Source organism: Limulus polyphemus, unplaced genomic scaffold, assembly GCF_000517525.1.
Source record: "Limulus polyphemus unplaced genomic scaffold, Limulus_polyphemus-2.1.2 Scaffold1847, whole genome shotgun sequence".
Lineage (NCBI taxonomy): Eukaryota > Metazoa > Arthropoda > Merostomata > Xiphosura > Limulidae > Limulus > Limulus polyphemus.
In genome coordinates this window covers 121284-132491 of record NW_013667457.1, presented here as the reverse complement: position 1 = coordinate 132491, position 11208 = coordinate 121284, and the positions used below count along the sequence as shown (strand labels likewise).

General features: G+C 35.4%; 1 pseudogene across 1 annotated transcript in view; it reads left to right on the top strand.

Annotated features, from left to right (window-relative positions):
* The window catches only part of LOC106465139, a 148005-nt pseudogene that overhangs the window by 108472 nt on the left and 28325 nt on the right, over positions 1-11208 (top strand). Inside the window, exons 12-13 of the transcript XR_002611899.1 lie at positions 3948-4096; positions 10201-10332. The product of XR_002611899.1 is annotated as a Down syndrome cell adhesion molecule homolog (transcript). The remainder of the gene's footprint in view (positions 1-3947; positions 4097-10200; positions 10333-11208) is intronic.

Here is an 11208-nt window from a genome sequence, read left to right as displayed (position 1 = left end):
TGGGTAATTATCTCAAAACTAATGGGTAATTATCTCAAAAATTAATGGGTAATTATCTCAAAACTAATGGGTAATTATCTCAAAAATTAATGGGTAATTATCACAAAATTAATGGGTAATTATCTCAAAAATTAATGGGTAATTATCTCAGTTATTCGAACAAAATGTTTCACCGCTCACCAAGAAAGTTGAACAAAATAGCTTTTGTTGTAAATGTATAGAAGGTTGAATAATCAAGCAATCTACAAATTTTCCAGTTGGTACAGGTGTATAAGATTATATTTGGAACAAATTTATGCATAAAGAATCATAACGGCTAAATGGTAACAATGAATCCGTTCTTGATTACCATGCCGTTAAGAATTCCAGTTACAAATATGAGTTTCATGTCAGAACCATTAACACATCAGTTAGTAGGGCTGTCACAAATATCCATAAATATCTTGGACATAAAATCATATTCAACATTACACTGAGAAGATATGCTCTGTAGTGCCGTGTGTCACGTTCTACTTAGTTGAGGGGTTTGGTGACACAAACTCATATTCAACATTACACTGAGAAGATATGCTCCGTAGTGCCGTGTGTCACGTTCTACTTAGTTGGGGGTCTGGTGACACAAAATCATATTCAACATTACGTGATGCACGTTCACTGAGAAGATATGCTCCGTAGTGCCGTGTGTCACGTTCTACTTAGTTTTGAGTCTGGTGTTAAAATGGGTAGTGAGAATATTGAACATTTAATGTGGCTGACGTTCTACCACTGTAGTCTTAATACAAAATTAAGTTTATTGAGTTTCAAGATCACCTTTCAGCCCCATCTAATAGGATATTTTTTTATTAAAATTTATTCCGCTTTTATTTATATATAGATTTATGCCAACAATGAATGGCAAAGATATAGGTTGCACTGTTCTTCCACAACGTTTAAGTTTATAGTGTTATACCCAAACTTATGTTCTGTTAAGGTGATGTTTCAAGTAAATTGATTTATCGAAAAAGTAAATTATGTAGGTCTGTTACATAACAGGAGGTTCGGCAATGTAATTGTAAAATAATAGCGATTTCCGCTATAATTAACTGAGTTTGTGCTAAGAAGTAAATAGAACAGAACACAAAGTGTGTTGCCCAATGAAAACAACCTTCATTTAAACACAAACACAGTTTATATACTTATATTGGATGCTGGATATTTGTTTTTACTGTACCTGTGAATTGATCAGTTTGGATGTAATACCGCAAGACATATTTCCAAGCTTGCCGACTCTCTCCAGATGATGTTCCAAACTGTCTAAATTTCACATTATCTATTTGAATCTGTAACATTAGTCTGACTCAGATCAATTTGCACTAGCGCTACCCACGTGACTTTTCATTCCCATTCAAGCATAAGGGAGATTGTCACTTCTCATTGAAGGATACTACCGTCTCCCTTCTTGCACAAGGTGTAACTTTGCAGCCAGACACTTTATGGGCAGAACGGGAGTTATCTCAAAGGTAATGATAAGGGAACTAAGGTAGCTAGAACGAAATACTTAACTAATTTCTTGACCACGTGTTATGCGAAAAACTACACGTACCTAGAATAATAGAAACATTTTGAAACATTTTACATAATATAATAAGGTAGAAAACGTATTGTTATACTGTGGTGCCTCATCTTTGGACAACAAAACACGCTTCTTGGTCATGCTAAAGACTAAAATATTTATCATTACATATTGTTATTATACTCGCATAACGTATTAACTCATCACCAGGTTTACTGCATAATCCACTATACCCTGTATGTGACTAATTTAAGTATTACAACTACTACCATTTACTTCCCCTACCTGCAAAATTTCAGTGAAAAAGTCAAATGCATAGCCAAGAAATTCAATATAGAAGTCCGGTGGAAATTCTACGATACATTAAGATCCATTCTGGTAAAAAACAAACAGCATCCTACCAATAAGAAACACAAAAACTTTATTTATGAAATTCCGTGCTCCTACAACGAAACATACATTGGAGAAACGGGAAAAAGACTCGCGACAAGGATTAATTGAACACAAAGACAGTACAAGAATCATGAAAACACATGAACACGTCATGTCAACTGGACACAAGATAAACTGGGAAAAAACCTAGAATCATTGACACAGACAAATTTCGGAAGTCATGAAAAATTAAAAAATCGTTTTACATTAACACAATTAAACCTTCACTAAACAGAGATTCAGGATTAGAGGTGAGTAACCTTTGGCTACCGTTGGTTGAATCTGCAGAAAGTCTATCCACGAATCAGAAACGGGAATAAACCAACGCTTTCCACAGTCCACCAGAATACTATAAAGACCGACTACACCTCACACACACAGACGTTTTTTTTTTCCTTTCACCCATTTGGCCCAATTAGAACGATTGCCATTCTACGAACTTTTAATGTTTAAACTCGTGCAGGATTGCTAATCTTTGAACACCCTTGGTGATTAATAGTTTTCAATATAGATTATACCCACCATGTTGTCTTAATATATGTTCATTCCCTATAGAACCAAACCTTAATTTTGCGAGTGGGGCTGAAAAGAAACAACTGTTTCTGAGCATCCCAATTTGTCTTGTGAGATTTAAAACCTAAATTCATTCTTTCTTTACACATACTGACCTGAAGAAGAAAGGCGGAAGACTTTTGAAACGTCGTCCTCTACACTCGTGTTTCTACAACAGGCCTATCAAAGAAAATTAACAAACAAGTAGACCTGTAACTTGTGATAAAAATCACGTTAACTGCAGATGTTCTCTTTTCCACATTCAAAATCAAGAGTATGTAAAAATTGCCTTTCAGATGTTCCTTTTGAACGAGTCGTTGCCTAAGAAGCCTTTCTTGCAATACCAGAGCTTGTCCGTTAGGTTAGACGACAAGAAATAAAAGGTTCTTTGAAACGCAATTTATATATGTAATATAATACTTTCAAAGTTACGTTTTGAACTCCGAAAGCTGGCGAACTGTTGGAAACCGATGGGCCTAAAATTTGTGTTAAAACCCACGTTAGATGTATGTTTTTTTCCCAACATTCCTCTTAATTGTTCCATTTCGGATTCAAATCTAGAAGTGTGTTTATCACAAACCTATTTAAATAAAACTATGATATTTGTAGCTATTTGTTTTCGAGAAGGCCAGGACTTGATGAGACAACAACTTTATATAAGTACGCGATATCTGTGATAGAGAACTGTTTAGTAAACATAGAAAAAAACATTGGACTTGATGAGACAACACCTTTATATAAGTATGCGATATCTGTGATAGAGAACTGTTTAGTAAACATGAAAAAACATTGGACTTCATGAGACAACAACTTTATATAAGTACGCGATATCTGTGATAGGAACTGTTTAGTAAACATGAAAAAAACATTGGACTTGATGAGACAACAACTTTATATAAGTACGCGATATCTGTGATAGGAACTGTTTAGTAAACATGAAAAAACATTGGACTTGATGAGACAACACCTTTATATAAGTACGCGATATCTGTGATAGGAACTGTTTAGTAAACATGAAAAAACATTGGACTTGATGAGACAACACCTTTATATAAGTATGCGATATCTGTGATAGGAACTGTTTAGTAAACATGAAAAAACATTGTAATTTTTGTCTAATGTAATACAATGGTTTAATAAAAGCATTATCATTCTGTTGTTATTGTTGACCACCGAGTTATTGTTGACCACCGATACACAGTTTTACAAATACGTTCTCTCCCGTTTTTCTCAACTGATTTTGTAAGTTTTTGAACATAATCTGTTAGAATAACTACTTATGTTTCAATGTATTTAAGACTTCTGACGCAGTTTCTTTCTTACTGCATTATATAACCTGTACTTAAAGTTACCGCAAGTAACAAGGAATTTGCACAGCGTATTTACTGTATTTTGGTTTCTCCTCCACTAGGCACCTTCTCAGAGAAACAACGTTGTCTGCCAGTAAAACGTCGCATCTCTACATCATTGATCCAGACAGAAGCGATTCAGGAATTTTCAGCTGCCTAGCTTCGAATGCCTTTGGTCACGATGAAACCAATATACAACTTATTGTACAAGGTAATATATATATACATACACATTACTCTAACACAACCCCAGGAAAGAGGTAAAAAACATTGATTTTGAGCCCTTAAAATGCTATTATCAGAGCCATATTTGAAGCAGATTAGGTGGAGTTGAAACTGATTTCCAACAACATGAATCCAGGTTTCTATTAGATTTATTGTATTCTTGAGCAGGTGAGTAATATATTGGGTTCTGATTAAGTTTTTAGATTTGAATGAGGAAGAAATATAACACTGTGTTTTGTATCAATGTGCATAATAGTTTCCGCTTTTATTAGCATTAATAAAAGGATGAGTTTGTACGTGCCTTTTAAACAACTATTCACACAGACATCATACGCGAGAGAAAGGAGAGAACACAATTATTGCAGTAATGATTGAGAAACTGGATTCTGAAGAATTTGTTTTGAATTTTTACGCAAAGCTGCAGAAGAGCTATCTGCGCATAACCATCCTGAGTTTTGAGCTAATATACGTACTAGAAGGAAGGTAGCTAGTGAATTGCACCCACTCGATTCTCGGACTACTCTTATCCGACCAAGTAGTGATGTTTGAGTATCACTTTTACACCCACTGTCCCAAATGCGGAGCGCGTTTTTTTTTCTCAAAAGGGGCGCGAACCATGAACCCTTGGACTTACAATCTAGGCATGCTAAACACTAAGCTGCTTCTGGCCCAACTTTATATAAGTATGCGATATCTGTGATAGAGAACTGTTTAGTAAACATGAAAAAACATTGGACTTGATGAGACAACAACTTTATATAAGTATGCGATATCTGTGATAGAGAACTGTTTAGTAAACATGAAAAAAACATTGGACTTGATGAGACAACAAGCGCGGAGCGCGTTTTTTTTCTCAAAAAGGGGCGCGAACCACGAACCCTTGGACTTACAATCTAGGCATGCTAAACACTAAGCTGCTTCTGGCCCAAAGGATTGTGGCAAGAAAACGTTTAGTGAAAATATAGCACTGCATATTAGTATTTTCAATTTCAACAACACCTTATGGGCACGTGGGCTAAACGGTCAGGTTAGACATAGCCTAACCTGATTTAATGACCGGAGAGAGAGCAACTAGATATCGGCACTATCCGACTACATGTCTACGTTTAACTAAATATTGGGATTGACTGTCATAGCCTAAACGTTCCCACAGCTGAAAGCGCTACATCGCAATTCGAACGTTTGATCTTTCAAACCGCAGCCCAGCACGCTGACCACTTTGCCATGACTAGCCCAAAATTACAGCAAATATTTAAAGAGATGATTTCTTCAGTTTCTGAGAACAATAAACCGTATCTCATTCTTTCCAAATGGACAACAAATTAAGACATGATCCTTTCCAGTAAGCTATGGTGGTTAGTACGGAAAAACAAATATTCAAAATCAGGGTCATTCGACTATAAATGCCCCCCCAGTGGCACAACGGTATGTCTGTGGACTTACAACGCTAGAATGACTTGCGAGTATACCAATCTTATAAAAGATTTTGAAAATTATGTGGTCAGCGATCAGTGAAACATTCTTCTTCTTTATAGTGAATAAATCACTGAATTATGCAAATTACTCTGATAAGTTTTGATTAATATATTGAGGAGGATAAAATCATTTTTAAAGGTTGTTTCTCCAAGCTATTGTAATAAAGTAGTTTCTAATAATAGTCAAAATCTATAAATAGAAATATGTTAGAAACATATGGAAGGCTAGAGTGAACTCACAACAATTCCAACTTTTACAAATTACACAACACATGGACATGTGGTTAGGGCGCTCTACTCGCAATCTGAGGGTCGCGGGTTCGATTCTCCGTCCCACCAAATATGCTTGCTTTTTCAGCCGTGGGGGCGTTATAATGTGACGTTGAATCCCACTATTCGTTGGTAAAAGAGTAGCCCGAGAGTTGGCGGTGGGTGGTGATGACTAGCTGCCTTCCCTCTAGTCTTAAACTACTAAATTAAGGACGGCTAGTGCATTTCCAGTGGATATTATATTTTTAAAACAACTAAAATAGTTAGGTAAATTAGAGTTTGAATGTGTTTGAATGAGTCGTGCTGAGAAGATTCAAGATGAATGGCCTTACTATTTTTATGCACTGACTGATTACTTGTAGAATCAAGTTAATTAAAGGTTATTCAGCTACAAACAGAATGAAGAAAAATTGGTTTGTTTGTTTTTAAAACAAAGCTACAATGAGCTATCTGCTGTATCCACAGCAGGGATAGAACCCTGGATATTTCTTATGTCAAACAACAGTACCCAACGAATAGTTGAATATTGAACACTTTTGTCAACTAAAAACAACAGTATCCAATGAATAGTTGAATATTGGACACTTTTGTCAACTACAGACAACAGTACCCAACGAATAGTTGAATATTGAACACTTTTGTCAACTACAGACAACAGTTATCAAGGAATAGTTGAATATTGGACACTTTTGTCAACTACAGACAACAGTTCTCAAGGAATGGTTGAATATTGGACACTTTTATCAACTACAGACAACAGTACCCAATGAATAGTTGAATATTGGACACTTTTTTCAACTACAGACAACAGTTCTCAAGGAATAGTTGGATATTGGACACTTTTGTCAACTACAGACAATAGTACCCAACGAATAGTCTAATTCTGACTAAAGAAAGTTAGGCTATTCTATATTCTGTAAAATACAATAATTGAGAACTTTGTTTTTTAATATTATAATAAACAAAGATGACAGAACATAAATACCTTTTGGAATTCTATACTTCTCCAGACTACCTGATCTCAGCAATTTGTTTAGTTGTTGTATTTACTCAAGAATTCAGATATTGGAAGTTTTTCTTATTTTCCGTAATGAAGGCTGGCGTTGAATAATGGAAAATATGTCAATTTTCTGTTATTTAATTTATTAAGCCTAATTTAATGTTCTGTCGCATGGTTGGTTGAGCAAACCAAACAGAAATGAAATCAGATCGTATTCTATTTGTACTAACAAAGCGATGTGCATATCATATATATCTTATATCACAAGATATAATACTTAAATTAGCTACGCACAATTACATTAGCTATTGAAGTGGTTTCGAACTCTCAACATCAAAGGTTTAACAGCTGCCGTCGAAGGAGTTCTCTTTTTCTGAGTTTATGAAAACGAGGTTAAGCTCCACATCGTCCGTATTTATACAGAATCCATTAACTAAATGCGTTCGGTTTGTTACGCACCAGAAATACTGAGTTGCTCGTTTCTAGATACAGGAGAGGAATTGTCTACCCCAGAACTGGTAGCTGAAACAATGGATGGAATACTTTTCTAGCAGTTCCTGTCTTTGCTATAGCAATCATGATAACACTACTTCAGAGTCAGTTTTAGAAATCGTACGATTAGATTAATAACTAGAATAATAGTGATTAAGGTAAAGTTCATTCTCCATGGAAACCAGAACACTACTGTTTGAGAGTATTTTAAGGTATAATTATAGTTTCGTGTTTAAATACATAAGGGAAATTGTTAAAATGGACTGAAATAATGGCACACCAATCTGTCATATTAGGAGTGCGCTATTAGTTCAGCAGAAGTTAAAACGCAATTACAGTTCTCTTTAATCTAGCACAAAGTAAGTTTGGTTAGTTTAATTACTTGAGCCACATTAATTATACAGTACACTTCAGGAAACAAATCTTAGAACTTATATAGAACAGAGCGTATCATAATTTACTTTAAAATATATGTACATTCTAATATAATAATTTGCTATTTGAAGTTTAATTTCTTTCGATATTTGCATACTATAAGCTCCCCCCCCCCCAGCGGCTCGGCGGTAAGTCTGGAAGCTTACAACGATTAAATTCGAGTTTCGATAACTCATCGTGTACTTAACAACAAACACTGAAACACGTGACAGACCGTGGTTGTTTACTTTAACAACGATATTTGAATATCAGAGAAATAAATAATTTAACCTATATCCAAAATGAAATTAATTTGAACAATAAAATATTCTTACATTCACGTTACAAATACAGCACTCAGTGCCAGCTCTTGGGCTACTCTGGTCGCGGGTTCGAGTCCCATTATAGAACAAGCTCGCCCTTTCAGCCATGGGTGTGGTAGTCAATACTATTATCTGATTAGAGTAGCTCAAGAGTTAGCAGTGGGTGGTGAGAGGAGAGATACAATAGATGGCCCGATGTGGCCTTGCTTGGAAAATCACGCACACACACACCCTCTAGTCTATCACTTCAACATTAAGGACAACTATATGTAGATAGCCCTGAATTAGCTTTGCGAGAAATTTGACAAACAATCAAACTTACCAATTAGTGTAATTTGACCATCACTTTTATAACGCATCATTGGCCTCAAAGTGTGAAACCCGATTTTAGTTTTTCGTGGCAACGAAACACAAACTAAGAATATGTGGATCAACAGATCTACAGTAGGTGCATAATAGTCAGTAGGCCACACCTTGTCCTAATTCATTATATATCAGTAATGATGTTAAAAAAAAGCAACCTAGTAAAGGAGTTATGTTGGGAGTTTGTTGTACTGCAGCTTTTTTGCTATAAAATTTGTTTCCCGGTAGGTCAACATTGAGTTTATAACATTTAGAGGACCCGGCATGGCCAGGTGGTTAGGGAGCTCGCAATCTGCGGGTCGCGGGTTCGAATCCCCGTCACACCAAACATGCTCGTCCTTTCAGCCGTGGGGACGTTATAATGGGACGATCAATTCCACTATTCGTTGGTAAAAGAGTAGCCCAAGAGTTGGCGGTGGGTGGTGATGACTAGCTGCCTTCCCTCTAATCTTACACTGCTAAATTGGGGACGGCTAGCGCAGATAGCCCTCGTGTAGCTTTGCGCAAAATTAAAAAACAAAAATATCATTTAGCTGTCACAGTTGTGAAAAAATTAATGATCATTTTAGTTATATAGAATCATTGCCCGATGTGACTTTGACGTTATTGTTGATGTGCTGTGCACAGAGCTACATAATGGACTATCAGTGCTCTGCCCAGAACAAGTAACGAAACCCGATTTTTAGCGTTGTAAGCACGCAGATTTGTCATTCAGTCACTGGAGGGTATTTTGAATTTAATTAGAGTATTTTTTGTATAGTTTAAATTTAATTAAGTGCTCTACAGTTCTCTTCAAATTGATGATTGTCAATCTATATTGTAAATAACCCCATACCCCTCGAAAGTTCTGATAAAATTAAACATAAGCTGTTAACCATTCAGGTTTAATCAATGGGATACATTTATAGCAGCGTGGCGCTATCTATCGAATATAATTGGAACTAATATTGAAATAATTATGGCCTTGCATTACGATAACTTAATGTTGCAGATTTATCAATGTTTATGAACACTTTGTTACTTTATCTAAATATGAAGTGTACTTAAAATACACTTTGTTTGCTGATGGTGAGTGTTAGCTGAAAAATTATATGTTGAAAACATGTTTTTAAAACATCCCTTTATTACTGGTCAGTGTATTTTTTGTTGTTGTTTTCCCACTACTATTGGTTCTGGTTTTTAAATGACATGTTAACCATGAAAAATATTTTGTATTTTTGACGAGGTAAAGCGTGGCGGAACTTTAATAGGCTTAATCCTATCTGATAGATGGGAATAAAATGAACAATTTCAAACCATTGAAAATCCTTGAAATTTGGCGAAAAGCAAGATCAACGAATATAATGGCTTGTTTGTAATTTCGCGCAAAGCTACACGAGGGCTATCTGCGCTAGCCGTCCCTAATTTAGCAGCGTAAGACTAGAGGGAAGGTAGCTAGGCACCACTCACCGCCAACTCTTCGGCTACTCTTTTACCAACGAACAGTGGGATTGACCATCACATTATAAGGCCCCCACGGCTGAAAGGGCGAGCATGTCTGGTGTGACGGGGATTGCGAGTCGAGCGCTCTAACCACCTGGCCATGCCGGGCCTCAACTAATGTATCCATTAATATTTAAATAAATATGTCCTAACTATTAATTTTCTGCTTTTATATATATACATGCTGTAATACCATGAATATAAAGAGTACCTTAATCGGTGAGTAAACAATTTACGTAAGGGTTTTTTTTGTTTCTTTTTTTTTTCACAGAACCTCCGGATAATCCTCAAAGTGTCAAAGTAGGATCTTTCACGAGCAGAAGTGTCACGTTGTCATGGTTACCACCGTTCACGGGAAATAGTCCTATAGTGGAATACGTTGTGCAATGGAAGAAGAAAGAAGGTATTGCTGAAGAGGGTATTCTAGAACTGAATCTAAAGCATTAAAATATATAGTGGAGATATTTTCCTCAGTTAAAACATTTGTTTATAACATTCACAGTATTATATGATAACAGTGGGAAAATGTTGGTTTCAAACCGAGGAGGTCTCTTTATGATCAAACAAGATAATTTGAAATCAAAACCTCAGTTTAGTCCAAAGATCATCCACTTTGAAAAAGACAATATTGTACCTTTCGAAACTCTCAGGTTTTGATATTTCCTAAATTGCGATCGAGGAGGTCTCTTTATGATCAAACAAGATAAGTTGAAATCAAAACCTCAGTTTAGTCCAAAGATCATCCACTTTGAAAAAGACGATATTGTACTTTCCGAAACTCTCAGGTTTTGATATTTCCTAAATTGCGATCTACATACTATATAGTAATTGGGTAATGGGTATTTTATAAGTATCATAAAGAAATTTTTCACTCAAAAATAAAGATTTTTTTTTGCCTGAACTAATGGGACTATAAAAATCCTTAATTACTGACATACTCGGTTAATTTTAATAAAAGAAATTAACTTTGAAAACAAGGTGGACGACAAATTGGATTTGAAATACGTATATACGTACTTCGTAGTCTTACGTAAATACAATCAAATGCGTTCTGTGCTTCGTGTGTAAGCCAAAAAGTTGTCGTCTTGGAAGCAAATATTTGAATAATTCAGGGATGTTATTTGGAAACTTTCTGAATAAGTTGATGAGATTGTAGTTGTTTTTTGTTTTTTTTTACGTTTGGTAATGCTGGATTTGTTTTTGTTATCCTTATTTAATTTTTTACTTCAAGTCTCTTTTTTAATTAGAATTAATAACTGGTTTGTTTGTGTGTTTTATT